General features: G+C 39.4%; 1 long non-coding RNA gene across 1 annotated transcript in view; it reads right to left on the bottom strand.

The window, feature by feature from the left end:
• LOC309642043 overlaps positions 1-17,435 on the bottom strand; it is a 371,803-nt gene that overhangs the window by 101,413 nt on the left and 252,955 nt on the right. The gene's annotated exons all lie outside the window — the stretch shown is intronic.

Raw genomic sequence — 17,435 nt, 5'->3', positions numbered from 1 at the left:
CCTTCTTTTATGAGATAGTAAACCTTGGCATTATCTCTATCATTTACGACGGTTTTGGGTTAATAATAATTAACTATTCCAAAAATTATCCATTAAATGATGCCATTTATCTCTTGCTGACACTCTCTTTGCACAGCCTATGCAAAGACCTTGTTCATGTATAGAGAAATACCTAAGCAGGTAACCAGGAAGTGTGAATAGATGAGATCAGCCTTGGCTAAAAGGGCCTACAGAAAAAGTTATGAGGTCCTAATGTCCCATTAATTGACTACAACAAACCAAGCAAATTCAGGCATTGTATGACAGATTTTCCAGGGTGCCGGTAGCCTCTCCAGGTTCCCTCCTCCTTTCTGAAAATACAAATTTGATAGTGGAAAACAAAAGGGTATAAATACAGCTTGACTTTTGCCCCCAGTTGAATAAATCCGTACGGTCTTTGGGGGTAAATCCAGAGGATATTAGCAGAAGCATTGCAAAAGCATCCTGCACCTCTGTGAAGGATTGCCATTAAAGCTATGCTAACTGAGGAAAAAGAAATCTACCACATTAGGCATTCACATAATAAAGAAGATGAAATCAGAACTCTGTTTTTCTGCCATTACTATTATATCTATCACTTGGCATGAATATTTCTGTAAGGCTGTTTATAGTTGTAGGATTGTTTTTGATTTAGGTACTTATTCCAGGGATAGGGATTTTAATAGTTTTTCTAAAAAAAAGATACTATAGGTTTTCAGTGCAATACTCAAATAAAATAAAAAAATCCACAGTGGTCTAATTACTGAATATTTGTTTGAGAAATTCTTTAGAATTTGGTCTTTCCTTTTGATGGGGAAAGGTTTTAGGGATTTATAAGGCAAAATTTATTCAGCTTTCACACCTAAGAACTTGGGGCTGGAAAAGACTGAGACTTCTTTGTCTCGCGCTTCTTTCTAAGTTCAAGTGTAAAACGCTTGAGAGAGTTTGTCATTGACACTGTCCTTGAATATCTGTGAAGTGGGAGATCCCACGTCACCCTTTCATAGTTGTAGAGAAACCACATTACATCTCTATTTATAAGCTTCACTTTACTCCATTCAGTGTAAAATTTTTAGCTATGTCTCCATAAACTTGGTCTTACTCTCTGGCTTAAGTTAGGTGGCATCAGGAGGAGTTTCAAAGTACCTGGAGAACTATAGTAAGTTTACTAAGTAAATTTAAGCATTGTATGACTATGATAAGCTATTTGATCCAACATATGTTCATCAAATGCCTGCTAAGTCCCAGATACTGCCACACAAGGATAAATTAAGTGTGTCCCTGACCTTTCAGAGAACACCTCTATTGGCCACCAGGGAAAAGGTAAAAGCCTGAAGTAAGTGAATCTCACCAACAGTGGAATGACAACATTTTAGCCAAATCCAAGGTTTACATACCACTGTACTCAGGTTGCTCTCTACTTGCTTTTTCATTTGTTTGTTTGTTTCTAGTTGGCCAAGAGGAGAAGGAAGACTAAAGGTATAGAGGTAAGACGTTGAGAATGGAGAATTTAGAGTAAGGAGAGCCTTTCCTTCAGTCCCTAATAGGCGCCAGGTTAGAACACTCTCCTAGAGGTGATAACTAAAACTTAGTGTCAACGTGCCTCCAAAAATGTGCCACAGTTGGTGTGTTTGATTTACAAGGAAACGAAAGCTAGGAAACAGGATTCCCAGCCCTGTGTTCCAACCATGTTGTAATTTTCGCATGAAAAAATGTAACTCTTTATACTTGAGCTTTCCAATATTGTAGCCACTAGCCATATGTGACCATTTAATTTCAAATTTAAAGTTAAATAATATAAAAAATTCAGTTCCTCCATCACATTATCCATATGTCAAGTGTTCAATGGCCACATGGGGCTCATGGCTACCATACTGGAGAGCACAGATTCTAGTACATATCCACTATCACAGAGAGAGCTCTGTTGGACAATGTGCTTTATATCAGTCACTTCCCAGATTTCCTGAAGAACAAGGTGGCTCTGGCCTCCTCATTGCTCATTTGTGTGTATGAGAGTCTCATAGGACTAATGTTTCCCTTTATCATGTGTTCCTGGTGTTATCTTATGGAAAAGTGAGCAAGCAGAACATCTCTGGAAGCACTAATGCTGCCATTATTTCCTCCATGCTATAGTTATTGGGGAGAAGACAATCTTATATCACAATGGCCCCAATAATGACCTTTCTTTCCAAGTCCCCAGTCAACAGAAACCCTAGATCCCAAGTCCACTCTGTGTCAAGGTGGCTCACAGGCCCAGACTGATGGTCACTAAAGGTACCACTCTTGATGCTGCTCCCAGCATCGCTCACCTGTTTCTACAGCTCCAGGTATTGGATGAACCATTGATGATTCCTCTTTGATGTCAGAGATATGGAAATGATCCAATTATTAGAACCACTGGGAGAATGAATATTAATGATGCCCATAGGGCTTCCCTGGTGGCTCAGTGGTTGAGAATCTGCCTGCTAATGCAGGGGACACGGGTTTGAGCCCTGGTCTAGGAAGAACCCACATGCCGCGGAGCAACTGGGCCCGTGAGCCACAACCACTGAGCCTGCGCGTCTGGAGCCTGTGCTCCGCAACAAGAGAGGCCGCGATAGTGAGAGGCCCGCGCACCGCGATGAAGAGTGGCCACCGCTTGCCACAACTGGAGAAATCCCTCACACAGAAACGAAGACCCAACACAGCCAAAAATAAATAAATAAATTAATTAATTAATTAAAGTTAATGGGTTTTTAAAAACAAATGATGCCCATAAACCTGGGTGACTGGAATATATTCTGAAGAAGATCTGTGGAATCTTTTGTTCTCATTAAAATTCATCTTTGTGTTTCAAATCCCCAGTGATTCTGTCTGGCACCCTAGCAATACTATTCCTTGATCTATTTGGCAATCAAGCATAGCAACATTTCCTCAGCAAGACCTGTAAATATTCACTCCAAATATGATAGATAAAGATTACAAGTAACCTCCTTCAGATCAGGCTTTTCCACCAAATGTGTCAAGATAAAGTCAAGTTTTATTACTAAATAATTTTCCCCCAAAAAACTTGGTTTTCAGGCCTTATTGGATTTTGGAATTGCAGAGAAGGGACTGCAGACCAGTAGCTCATTCTTATTTCTTATTAAATGTCTCATCCTCTAAGGAAGCTTTCTCTGACCAAGTATAGTAGGTTAGGACTACATTTAAAAGGCTCCCCAGGGCAACCTCCCCTTTTCTTTCTCGTAGACTATCACAGTGCAAGTTCTTTGAAGCAGAAAGTCTGTCTCCTTTGTTTCCTGCTGTACCCCTAGTTACCAAGTTCAATGCTGGCAAATACTGGGCAATCGAAAAAATACTTGGTGAACGGGTGAGGGAGTGAGTGGGACACAGATGATTCCCGTTCAGCCTCCTAGATGTGGCCTCTTTCTTCCAGCATCTTTCTACTCAGAATTATCTGGGGCCAGGACTACTATGTATTTACTGGCATCTGTTTCCTCCAGCCCATAGCAGCTCCATACAGCCAGCCTACATTTTTTGCCCTCTTTCGCAGTTAGGTTTGGCCAGGTGGCTCATTTCTCGCCAGTGAAATGCGGGCAGAAGACATCTATGCTCCTTCCATACCTGCCCCACAGAATTCCTGTGTACCCCTCCACATGCTCTCCTCCTTCCACTGGCCAAACACAGAGACTCCAGTAAAGAACAGTGAGGCTCTAGAGGATGGAAAAATGGCCCTATAGGGCCACGTATTAACGTGCTCGGGCTGCCATAACAAAATACCACAAACTGGGTGGGTTAAACAACAGACATTTGTCTCGCAGTTTGAAAGCCTAGAAGCCTCTGTTCAAGGTGTTGGCAGAGTGGGTACCTTCTGAGGGCTGTGAGGGAAGGCTCTGCCCTATGTATGACTCTCTCTTGGCCTGTAAGTGGCCGTTTGTCTTCATGTTCCCATGGCATTCTCCCTGTGCGGGCACCTGTGTCTAATTTTATAAAGACACCAGGCCTATTGGATTAGAGGCCCACCTTACTCATCTTAAATAATTATGTTTGCAACAGCTCTGTTTCCAAATAACATCATGTTCTGAGGTACTGGGGCTTAGGACTTCAACATATCAAGTTTTTCAACCCATAACAGGCCACATAGAAGGCCACCTGCCAAAGAAGGACGTCTTCATTAGGCGTTATGTAAGACACTTTTGTGTTAAGCCACCAAGATTTAGGGTTTGCTGTCACAGTAGCTACTGTGTCTTACCGTAACTAAGACACCATCCCATCACACTAACCTTGGCCTTGAGAGTAACAAAGATAATTATCTACTTACATATTATGCTTCAGGAATGTAATTCTGCCTAGACTTCTCAACACCGGGCTGGTCATTGTCTGAAGAGGGTCACTCTCAGTCATGTGATGGCAGGGGAATGAGCTTTGACCTTGGAGGAACTGAGCTTCAGCGCTGGCTCTGTCCCTAAAGAACAGCATGACCTTAGGTAAATCATGTTTTTCTCTAAGCCATTGTTTATTCATTTGCAGAAAGAAAACAATACTTCCCTTCTGGGATTATTGGATTAATCAAATTAAAATCTTCACAATTAGCACAGAGTCTGGCATGGAGTAAATGTGTAATGTGGCTTTAAAAAAAAGGTAAGAGGCAGATTTCTTATCTGGGAACTGTGCTCTCACCCTTTGACACTGACGTTCAATGTCTGAGGGACATAGGATTCGGCAGCTGCACTAATAAAATAATTTGAAGATATTTGAAGAGACAGATATTTGAAGGGGCAGATATTTGAAGAGATGGCCTGTAGAAGAAGAATTATACTCTGAGAGACATATGAGGATTTTAACCCAATAAGAAGAACTTTCTATCACTCGGGTCTATCCAAACCTAGGCTACTTTTTAAGGTAGTGAGTTTTCTGTCCCTGAATGTGTTCAAGATGACATGACTCTTTGGTGGAGGTATTATGGAGACATTTAATCAGAGGACGAGTAGTTGGAATAGATTTATAACATGCATATTTCATGATTATAAGAATGGTTGGGCCTATTAATATAGGAATAGACATAAAACAGGTATATTCTTATGGAGTACAGAGAGACAACAAGTTTGCATGAAAATATGCCCAGGAGAAGCTCTAGAGGTAGGCCATGGCAGCATGGATAATGGAATCATGGGAGAGAATAGAAAGGAAGGCACCAAAGTGGAAGAAAGAGGGTGCTTTATAAACTTGAGAGTATACTTCCCTTGTGAAACAATTTTTCAGAGAACTGGAGAATTCTCACTTGGAAAGGGCAGAATACTTCTCAAGCCATTTTCACTGTCATTGCCCTGCTCACGTGCCTTATGATCTCCAGTAATCTCTCCATCAAAACCAAGCCCACAGCTCAATATTCTATGGGATATCCTACCCGTGTGTCAACTTGGGCCATGCTTGGCACTAGACCACCACCCACTAGGACCTGGCGGGACCACCCTGTGTGCAGGGGCCAGGCTGCTGGGCGTGAGACTCGCTCTCAAGCAGCGTGGTTCTTAGCAACTGGAAAGCAGGGTTTTGACTGCAGACATTCTGAACCCAGAGTGGGGATTGCCAACTCCAACCCTTACCCAGGGCTTCAAAGGGGGATGCTTCTGAAAACCTTGTGGTCAGTTAAACCCATCAAGCCTGGCATTCTTCTTCCCTCAATTACTAGCTGAGATAGCAGCCTCCCTAGCTTCTGTGCTCAGCCCCACCGTGCTTACTGCTTCTGTACCCGGGCACATCCTCCCACTGTTCCCTTTTCCCTCATCAGTTGCCCCTCTGTACCGTATGGAACCGCTATACCAAGGCAAATACACTTCCTACCGCCCACTCCATCGCCTGATTGAAACCTGGCAGTCTCCCTGGACCCAACACGTCTCTTGCAATTGTTCGTTCTTACACATGATGCACGAGCCCAGGGGAGGTGCGCCGGGGCACCATGTACTCCCCCAGCATCACTTCCAGATCGTTACTCTTCTGCCATAGCAGAGGAAACCTGACTCCTGGGAAGTCTCCTGCCATCTGGATCTGCTTTCAACTGCATGCTTAATTGCTCCGCAAATGGTAAAAAGGACTAATTTTAGCATTTCTGTCATTTACCAAGTCATAAATTTTGCAGCATGAATTAATCCCACTTTCTCTAGATTAGAATCCTTGCTCTGCCCCTTACTAGCTCTTTGACCTGCGGAAAGTTATTTCATCTTTCAGAGCTCCAATATCTTTATCTAGGAAATGGGGATAAAAATGCCTACCAAAGGAGACTGCTATGAATTAAATGACACGATATATATGAAATCATAATAGGCATACAATGTGAATTGAATCTCAATAGAAACATCTTCAATAGTGTGAATATAATTCCCTCTGTGGTGATTAAGAGTTAGTTATAGCTATTTTTAAATATTAGAAATTATTTGGTAAAACTATTCTGTATGATACAGTAATGGTAGGTATATGTCATTATGTATTTGTTAAAACCATAAAATGTACAACCTAAAGAGTGAACCCTAAGGTGAACTGTGGACTTTAGTTCATAATAATGTATCAATATTGGCTTATCAATTGTAACAAATGTACCACACTGATGCAAGAAGTTAATAATAGGGGAAACTGGGAGATGAGGGAAAAGAATATATGAGAATTCTATACTTTCCACTTAATTTTGTCTGTAAACCTGAAACTGCTCAAAAAGTAGTCTATTAGTTAAAAAAAGAAAACTACTTGTATGAAGCAGTTTTGTTCATGAGTTGAGAATTGTTGAAGCTGGTGATGGGAGCGTGGGGTTCATCATGCATCTTCTCTCTAAACTTTCCATAATGATAAAGTTTTAAAAAACATATTTGTTCAAACTGAATTTCTTTTTTAAAAAATTATTTTATTCAAGTATAGTTGATTTAAAACGTTGTGTTAATTTCTGCTGTATAGAAAAGGGATTCAATTATACATCTATATATATTCTTTTTCATATTCCTTTCCATTATGTTTTCTTACAGGATATTGAATATAGTTCCCTATGCTGTACAGTAGGACCTTGTTGTTTATCCATTCTATATATAATAGTTTGCATCTACTAACCCCAAACTCCTAATCCATCCCTTCCCCACCCTCTTCCTCCTTGGCAACCACAAGTCTGCTCTCTGTGAGTCTCAAACTGAATTTCTTAATCAACAGCTCCAATTATCAGGTATTCACTTTAATTCACCTAAACTTTACTGATGGTCTTTTAATCATCAAACTTAGTGGTAGACATAGTGGGAGGTTCAAGAACACTTTAAGACATGGTGGATTCCTCCTTCAGGAAGCTGAAATCTTGTTGCAGAGGCAAGAGGACTACTTGTGAAATGAGTGAGTCACATCAGAAAACAACACAGTAGAGAAGTTAAACCCCCGGCACAGAACGTAAGTCCCATGAGAAACCTGGAGAAAACTGAATAAAAGTTCTATCAATAAATCTGAAGGTTTCTAAACATCTGAATGTCAGGAGTTCTACCAGGAAAAATACATGGGTTTTTGACTGCCTTTGTGGCATAGGAAGTCACATTCTGTTCAACCTGTTTTTGGTTTTGTTTTGTTTGGTTTTTTTTTAAATTCCAAAGTAAAGGACAGATGATGCTGAAACCAGGGAGTAAGATCTCACTCTTGAATTGGGAGCAAGGAAAAGATGAAACTATATATACAAAAGCACGCTTACAGGCTGAACTGTGCCCAAAGGTGAGCTGGATGCTGCTTTCTGAGCAGAGCGCAGTGCCAAGCACTGAGTTATTGATGAAATGATCATTCAGGGGGTTGCTGGCCTTAGACTATTAGTGTGGCCTCTGTGAAGAGTTCAGATAGGAAGGCAGTTTTGTTTTTGACCAGTTTATTTATTTGGCCGTGCGGCGTGGCTTGCAGGATCTTAGTTCCCCCACTAGGGATTGAACCCATGACCCCTGCAATGGAAGTGCAGAGTCCTAACCACTGGATGGCCAGGGAATTCCCAGTTTTAGACCAGTTTAAAATTAAAATGTCTATGTGCACACATGTTTTATAGAATTATTTTGGCCTTTGTAAATATCACTGAGACCTTACAGAGTACTTATAGTATATTTTGCCTTATTGGAGATTAAATGATGGTTCTGCATAAGATTCTAACGTTGATTCTCACAGAATTTATATATTAAGTGATTTGCCCCACTCCTCCAAAAAAAGAAATAAAAGATTGTATATTTAGATTTTCATAGAGAAGCTCAGAAATTATAACCCCTTGGGAACCAGGAACATTTGAGACTCTCTGTGGAGGACTACTTGTTATTCTAAAATTAGATCTCAAAATCAAATTTCTTGAAACACAAAGTCAAGGGGGTTGTAAGTTTCAAGTTTTGGCAGCTTGGGCAGCACACAGGTATCTGTGAGGACTTTTCATTTAGATCCTGGAAAAGAGAGAGAGGATTTGGATCTAATGAATCTTTCTTTTTTTAACTTGTGTAGTCCTTTGAATAGTAAATAAACTTTTGAGGATGTAGAAGAGTATCTCTATTGCGGAATTGCTTTTTCTGACTTCTTAGGGGAGTTTCTAAATCATTCCCCATGTTCCTAACTGCTGCCAATTCCTAGAAATGTCCCTGGTTTTAAGAAATAAATCTAAGAGACTGCAGCTTTTTATCTGGAGAGGAGAAAGAAAGGAATTTGTGAGCACACTTTCATACTACAGGGATGGAGTAGCAATCATGTCCAGAATGCAAAGTGCCAGCTAAGGTTGATGCTTTCCCTGTATCGGTTCATTTAATCCTGCAGCCACTACTCCAAGGAGCTACCTGTATTTTTAGAGGAAGAAACTGAGGGTCAGTTGTCAATGTACCTAAGGACACATGGCTCGTATATGGCTAAGAATGTGAATCTAGATTTCTCTGGCCCCCAAAGCCTTGGCTTCCCATCATGATGTTTTTTAGTTTTAGTCTGTAGACTCTAGGGCAACACTTCAAACAGAAGAGAGGTTCTTATCTCATTTTCTGAAGCCATTCAAATTATTATGTAAAAGATCATCTGTATATAAAACAAAGAAGTCAGCTCTTCTTAGGGTAATTTGAGGGACATCCTCTCCAGGCCTAAAATATCCTCCTTTCCCCCAGTCTATACAAGTGCTATTCACATACATTATTGGAAATTCCACCAGTACCTATTCAATTCTTTGCATTAAATATTTCTTTCTCTTGGTTCTTCTTTTTAAAAGGAAAATATACCCAAGAAAGGGATGGCATATTAATGATTAAGACTGAAGTCTTAATAGTCACTTAATTACATACCCTTTCCCTTCTCAGAAGGAACCAGGGTATTCCACATTACGAGAAAAGGAAGCATATGCTCTGTGGGTTCACCACTGGGATTGTAAGGCACCTAGGAAATTAGTTACTGACAAGAGGTTAGTAAATTAGTTCTGATATTAAAACAGAAATTGTATGTTCATTGGCAAAGGTTTTCACACTTTTAGAAAAAACATTTAGTTTTTGCTTAGCCTTACATTGAAATAACAGCGTAATGAAATTTTGTCCTGGAATCCCAGGGAGGGGTCACTGGGTACCAGCTCATGCAGTAAAGCTCAGAAGGGAAAGACCTGCATGCAAGGAGCTCATACCACCCAGACACCTGGAGGCTTACAGACCTCATCATATTCTACCTTCACAGTGACTCTGAAAGAGAGGTTAGTAGACCCTCTATGCAGATGTTACTAATAATAGCCATAAACATCCTCAATTTTAAAAAGATGCAAAAGCCAATTATTCCTTAATTACAGATCATTTTGACAAAAATAAAAACCAGTGTTAGCTTAGGCATCACTGGCATATGGAAAAGTATGGAATTTTAATGCAGAAAACCTGTTTTCAAGTTCTGTGTTTGTCATTAATGAGTTGTGTAACTTTAAGCTAGGCATCTTACTTTAAGCCCCAGTTCTTATCTATTATATAAAAAAAAAGAGAATGTTAATAACCTAACACCCAGAGGTTTCGGATGAAATAGCTAGTCCAGTTTATTTGGGGTAATGATTCATCACAGGTACCCAGAGGAAGAGGTCAGGAAGGGGGAGGTAGATTGTCAATCCTCCAAAGAAACCCTGGGTCTAGCTCACAATCTTGCTCAAGGCCATCTCTTCCCCTTAAATATATCTTCTTTACTCACCCACACCATAGTGATTCTTTATCCAGCTTTAACTGTCAGATTTCTATAAAACTGCCACAGATTACAAGATTAAAAAATTTAAAGGCTTACATTCTCGGTATGACAATCTCTAAAGTATGTGTGTCACTTATATATAAATAATTTAAAAATGACTCTATCTCCGGATTAGCTGGAGGGAACTCAGGTAAACACAAGCAGAACACCCGTGACTAGAAATCAAAACCATTCGTTTCAGTAGGCTGAGTAACTCAATTCCACTGAGTATCTCGATTCCTTACCAAATAAAAAATGGACTAAAACAGAGGAGATCACCGAAAGAGACATGCTGCAAGATGATCGTCTGAATGGTAGACACTTGCCTGGCACAGAACACTCAGTATTTGATAAAATTAGAAGTAATATTGAGACTAGCTCTTCCAATCCTAAATGTTCAACGTTTAAAGCTCAAATCTTCTCCCCACCTCTTCCCCGTGACTAAATGGAGAAGTAAATTTTTCTGGAATATTTCCATAACCGTTTCTCATGGCAAGCTGCTCTCCATGGGAGATCAAGGTGGCCACAGTGACATGAAGTTGCCCCCTTGAATGCAGACCTGGCAATTCTAAAAGGCAGTTTAGAATGTCAGCACGTAACTAAGCAGCTGCAATCTCCGTGTCAGCGGGGGCTGCAGATCTGAGGCTTAACTGGGGCTGAAGGATCCGCTTCCAAACTCACCCACAGGGCAGCTGGCTCACATTCCACTAAGTTTATTATGGACTGGCTCAAAAGAAATCTAGGAAAGTAAGTGATTGCCAGGCTAAGTAAGGAATTTAACAGAAGAAGGATTCTCCCACCTCCCATCCTCCCCCTATTTTGGGTGTTAAATTGTGATAGCACTGCGTCTTTTTATGACTAAGGAGTGCTCTGAAATGCCGAGTGTCTTGCTAGAGCTGGTGTGGGGTTCATACCATGGCCTTCATTGCTCAAATGAAGGAGTCTAAACATTTAAGAAAACCTAATGTCCACCCCAACTAAACTGAAAACTGGGGTATACAATAACTAGTTAGTATAAAGATCCAACTCTTAGGAGAGGGAGTTCAAATTATTTCAAAGCACCAAAAGGGTGAAGCACGGTGAGAACCAAGCTTTGGAGGAAAGAAGTGCTCACACGGAGGAACTTGGTGAGCACTTCTAGGAAACTGCCTTTCTAGGGAAGTGAGCCTTAAGTCCCAGAAGTGTTAGGGTGGCTTTATTTCAGGAGAATGTTCAGAATTCCCACCATTATAATCACCAGGCTCTGAATCTGGAGGGAAAATACACTTTGTCGGAAAAGTGATTTGAACACTGAAACACTTAACTTGTTTTTGAGGAAGGCTTGGGACAATTGAACCAACTATGCCAAGAGGACTCCCAGGAGAAGGAAAACCTCTCAAGGTTTGAACTCATTGAACACAACTGCCTTACAATGGAATGGCACTCTAAAAATGCTGATTTTCCATACTTTCAAGAGTGAAGACTTAATTAAAAAAACAAAACAAAAAAACAAAGAGCGTACGTTCTTAAAAGAATCAATACCCATTTTTACTAGTAACAAAATTAAATGGCTTGCCTTTGAAAAACTAACAAGCATCCTTCACCAAAAAGAGAGGTTGTGATTCCTTTATCAAACCTGACACTAAGGTGGGCTATCACTGCGCAAAACTAGCAGAAGGGTGAAATACCAAACTAGCAAACAGTAGTGTTCTTCTACCCGTAAAGTCTATGTAGAGGATTTTGAACATGTTCATCAAGAGTTGCAAATTTGCATCAGTCTTCTTCCACACTTCCTAGTACAAGGACACTTATAGGTATATAGAGTTTAGATTCTTACACAAATATTTCTTATCTTGTTATTTTTACATGAAATATTTACATATATTTACATGAAATATTTATCCTGTGCATCTATGGCAGTACTTTTAAGGTTTGGCCTATCTGAAGAATCTCTATAAAGCCAGTTTCATTAATAATTTGGTAAATGTTAAAAACCCTACAATTAGCACCAAATAGACTGTCACTAACTCATTTTGCTCAGACTGATGGCAAGCTAATGGTTTGACATCTAGAAAATTCGTAAGAGTCTTCAATTAAGGTGTTCTGGTCTATCCTATATGCCTGTATTCATGTTATACCATTGACTAGATCAAAAGATTTTAATTTTTTTATTGCTTAGCTATACCCTGAATATATTTTACTTTTATTTTAAAATAATCTTAAAACTTTACTTGTGAAAAATATTAAATAGATTTATACATTAAAATAGAAAAGCTTTAGAAATATTATACATGGTTATTTATTATAAATACTGTGTACAAAAATACAAGAAAAAATACTCCCCCGTGATATCACCTTTTAAAGATAACCACTATTAACAGTTTAGTGTTTTTCCACTAAGTTTTTATTTCTATCATATTTTTGTATATGCCAAGACCATGTATCTGAACCTTGTTTCATCCTGCATCAACCTTATCATAAGTATTTTCCTATATCATTAATTTTTCATAAAGTATTTAAAGTTGTAAACACTTCTTAATATGGATTTAAAATATTTTATTTAACCCTACTTTCACTGGAATATATATATATATATAGAATTTCTCTCTAAAATAATACTGCAACTTAACTTTTTTTTGCATTATTTCCTAAACAAACGTTCCCAGGAGTAAAAGTACAAGGCCAATATATTTGATACTTTTTTGGATTTATAATCCACAGTATCACATTGCTTTCTGTTCACCAACAGTGTGAGAACATCTCTGTTCTTACTCCCAAGCAGTTTGAGAGTGTGTTTCACTAAATTCCTATATTCTCACCTGAATATTCTAATATTCTCTTTTTTTCTCCTTGAAATTCATTTTAAGTACTTCATGATTGCTTTGCATTCTTTTTTGCAGTTAAACATTTTTTTGTCAGATTTATTATCCAATTATAGTCATCTTCTGTAAAATATTTTCTCTAGTACACTTTGGAAACACCCTTTATGTGGCTTTTCCTTTGGGCTGATGTCAAAACATTTCTAGGACCAGCTCCAATAAATGTATGCATTCTCTTTTGATACGGTAAAAACTGACTAGAATCTGAAAGTGAGGCTTTCTCTAATGTTGCCTTTGTTCCCGAGGTCCACACAGAGCACTTGATTCAATGATGCTGTAACATTCTGCAGGACAATTATATAGCCATAATTATCAATTCTTATACCGCATCATTAATCTTGTGCCACTTCTTATAAGAATTCTTATCACTGGGACCTCCCTGGTGGCGCAGTGGTTGAAAATCTGCCTGCCAATGCAGGGGACATGGGTTCGAGCCCTGGTCTGGGAGGATCCCACATGCCGTGGAGCGACTAGGCCCGTGAGCCACAATTACTGAGCCTGCGCGTCTGGAGCCTGTGCTCCGCAACAAGAGAGGCCGCGATAGTGAGAGGCCCGCACACCGCGATGAAGAGTGGCCCCCGCTTGCCACAACTAGAGAAAGCCCTCGCACAGAAACGAAGACCCAACACAGCCGTAAATAAATAAATAAACAAACTATTAAAAAAAAAAAAAAAGAATTCTTATCACTACTTATTTTGAAATAACATTTAAAAATCAGAATTAAAATTACATTTTTCTATATCCCATTTTAAGATGGCATCCTAAAAATCAACTTGGCTGTGAATTTTGGAAAAACCCTAGCCACAGGTCATAACGTTCCTGTGTGCCAAGATAAGTTGGCTGAGAAATACTGGATAGACTCAGACATATAGGAGGAGACTCTTCTTTGGCGCAGAACTGACTGCACAAGAAAATGAAAGAGGAAACCATCAATTAAGAAAGACCATTTTCTTAATTTACTAAAATAGAGCTCATTTCCCAAATAGGGCTTATATATCCAAAATGTAAGCCAAAGTATGCCACTCCTCTGACCCAGATCCTGCACTGGCTCTCCGCTTCACTTGCAGTAGAACTTAGGTCCTACACATCCAGTGCCTAATGCTGCCACCTCCTCTCTGCCTCACCCTTCTCCCCCATTCCTTTCATTCATTCTGCTCCAACCCTTCTGGCCTCTGGGCTGTTCCTGGAATAAGCTGAGCAAACTCCTCCCTTGGATCTGGTCTTTGTATCAGCTGTTCTCTGCCTGGGTTTTCTTCCCCTCGACATCCATGGGGTGAACGCTTGCTTTACTCTTTCTAATACTTGCTCAAATGTCACCCTCTCAATGAGGCCTACCTGACTCCCTTACTTAAAGTTGCAACCCGCACCCTGTCCTACCATATCTGAACCCCCTTGCCCTGCTCTACTTTTTTCCCCCCATAATAATTCTCACTTAACATCACATATAATTACTTATTGCTTATGTCTATTTTCTCTCTCCTTGTTAGAATATAAGTTCCAGCAGGGCAGGGATCCTTGTTTTGTTCACCAACATGTATCCCAAGGAACCTAGAATAGTACCTGGCAAAGTCAAACAATATTTGTGGAATGAATTACAAATATTTTTAAAGGAAAATACTATTGGAGAGTGTGCCATGGATGGCATTTGTCTGGGTATCTAGAAGAAGTATATGACCTAACTTAGTCTCAGGTCAACTTTTTGATAATGTAGATCAATGTTGTTGATTCATTTATTGGACAAACATTTATCAGACAGAGACTACGTATCAACACTGTGCTAGACCCCAGGGACCCAAGGGAGAGAAAATATAATCTCTATCTTCAGTGAATGTGTAGACTAGCAGCACGTAGGGGTGCACTCAACCTAGTCCTACTAGGGGCTGTTCAGGAAAAACAGATCATCAAACTGAGATCTGAGGCAGGAAGAGGCTGGAGAAAGGGTGCGAAGTGTGTGCAAAAGGCATTTCAAACGAAGGAGGCAGCACGTTCAAAGGTCTGGCATGATGTGGCTCCTGCTTACCCTCAGTTCTAGGCTACAGAATTTGGACTTTATACTCAGAGCAGTAGGGAGTCATGGAAACCCTGAAATAGAGTTTAACGTGGCCAGATTTACATCTCAGAAAGAATACTCTGTCCTCTGATTCTCAAGGTGTGTTAAACAAGCCTTTTAACAAATGCTTACAATAATCAAAATGCTCATTCTTTGTGCTATGGGGGAAATTAGAATGGTACGTCTAGGGAAGAAATTTTAAACTGTATTGGTAAACTGTCTTAAGCATAAGAATAAGAGGTATTGCAAAAGTTTTGTTTTTCCAAAGTTAATTACAATATGGAAAAGATATAAAAATCTTTTGAAGTGAAATGAATTATTGATTTTCCTTTTAGTGATTTTCTCTAAATTATTAAATAAGTTAAAGAAATTCAGTTTTATTTAGTCCTTAAAATTAAAAACTGAAAAAAAAAGTTCAAAAAGCTGACTGAGAAGGAATACATTTACAACTTTCAATGTCAGAAAACTGTTGTTGCTTCAGAAATGTGCAGCAGAAGCAAGATGACATGTATTCTGAAAGCACATTTGATACATGTGACTAGAATTTACAAAGAGGCAAAGTTATGTTCCTTACAAGCGCCTGGGTTTTTCTGCTGGGAAGGATAACCATCCTGTCGGTGTCAAATCCTGCCAGGTGTGTAACTGAGGTGTAAAGAGCTACCCCAGGCCACCCTCTCCCTATATCCGATGGTGTCCTAAGACTCATGGTAGAGGCCTCAATAAGAAAATCTCTGGGGCAGAATATCCTTCTATGATCTTATTCCACCTTTCTGATGTTAAATGATCTCTAGTCACTTTCAGGATTTCATATCAGAGAGCTGGGCATTGTGGGGAGGTGAAAAGCATTTCCAGAAGAGTTTATGTTGCTTGAGGTTAGATTTTTACATTCTTGATTGAATGTATCTGTTCAAAGTCTGTCAAATTCATAACAGTGCTAGTGATTCTGCAAGAGAGAGAGTTTACCATGTACCTCCATCAGAACTTCTTTTTTCAGTGAAATCAGGATAATTTTTTACTGAGAAAATCTTATACATCTATTCGTAGATGATAATCTGTATTGTTTTGTGGTTGTTTGACTGCATTTTATTTTTCTTATTTTTTAACATCTTTATTGGAGTATAATTGCTTAACAATGTTGTGTTAGTTTCTGCTGTAGAACAAAGTGAAGCAGCTGTACATATACATATATCCCCATATCTCCTCCCTCTTGCATCTCCCTCCCACCCTCCCTATCCCACCCCTCTAGGTGGTCACAAAGCCCCGAGCTGATCTCCCTGTGCTGTGCAGCTGCTTCCCACTAGCTATCTATTTTACATTTGGTAGTGTATATATGTCAATGCCACTCTCTCACTTCGTCCCAGCTTACCCTTCCCCCTCCCCATGTCCTCAAGTCCATTCTGTACGTCTGCATCTTTATTCCTGTCCTGTCCCTAGCTTCATCAGAACCTTTTTTTTTTTTACATTCCATATGTATGTGTTAGCATAAGGTATTTGTTTTTCTGACTTACTTGACTCTGTATGACAGACTCTAGGTCCATCCACCTCACTACAAATAACTCAATTTCATTTCTTTTTATGGCTGAGTAATATTCCACTGTATATATGTGCCACATCTTTATGCATTCATCTGTCGCTGGACGCTTAGGTTGCTTCAATGTCCTGGCTATTGCAAATAGTGCTGCAATGAACATTGTGGTACACGGCTCTTTGAATTATGGTTTTCTCAGGGTATATGCCCAGTAGTGGGACTGCTGGGTCATATGGTAATTCTATTTTTAGTTTTTAAGGAACCTCCATACTGTTCTCCATAGTGGCTGTATCAATTTACATTCCCATCATCAGTGCAAGAGGGTTCCCTTTTCTCCACATCCTCTCCAGCATTTATTGTTTGTAGATTTTCTGATGATGGTCATTCTGACTGGTGTGAAGTGATACCTCATTGTGGTTTTGATTTGCATTTCTCTAATAATTAGTGATGTTGAGCATCCTTTCATGTGTTTGTTGGCAATCTGTATATCTTCTTTGAAGAAATGCCTATTTGTGTCTTCTGCCCATTTTTGGATTAGGTTGTTTGTTTTTTTGATATTGAGTTGCATGAGCTGCTTGTATATTTTGGAGATTAATCCTTTGTCAGTTGCTTTGTTTGCAACTATCTTCTCCCATTCTGAGGGTTGTCTTTTTGTCTTGTTTATGGTTTCCTTTGCTGTGAAAAAGCTTTTAAGTTTTATTAGGTCCTATTTGTTTATTTTTGTTTTTATTTCCATTTCTCTAGGAGGTGGGTCAAAAAGGATCTTGCTGTGATTTATGTCATAGAGTGTTCTGCCTAT

This window comes from Balaenoptera physalus, assembly GCF_965194825.1.
Source record: "Balaenoptera physalus genome assembly, chromosome: 13".
Taxonomy (NCBI): Eukaryota; Metazoa; Chordata; class Mammalia; order Artiodactyla; family Balaenopteridae; genus Balaenoptera; species Balaenoptera physalus.
The sequence above is the reverse complement of the archived record's forward strand: the minus strand, read 5'-3'. Positions and strand labels throughout refer to the sequence as shown.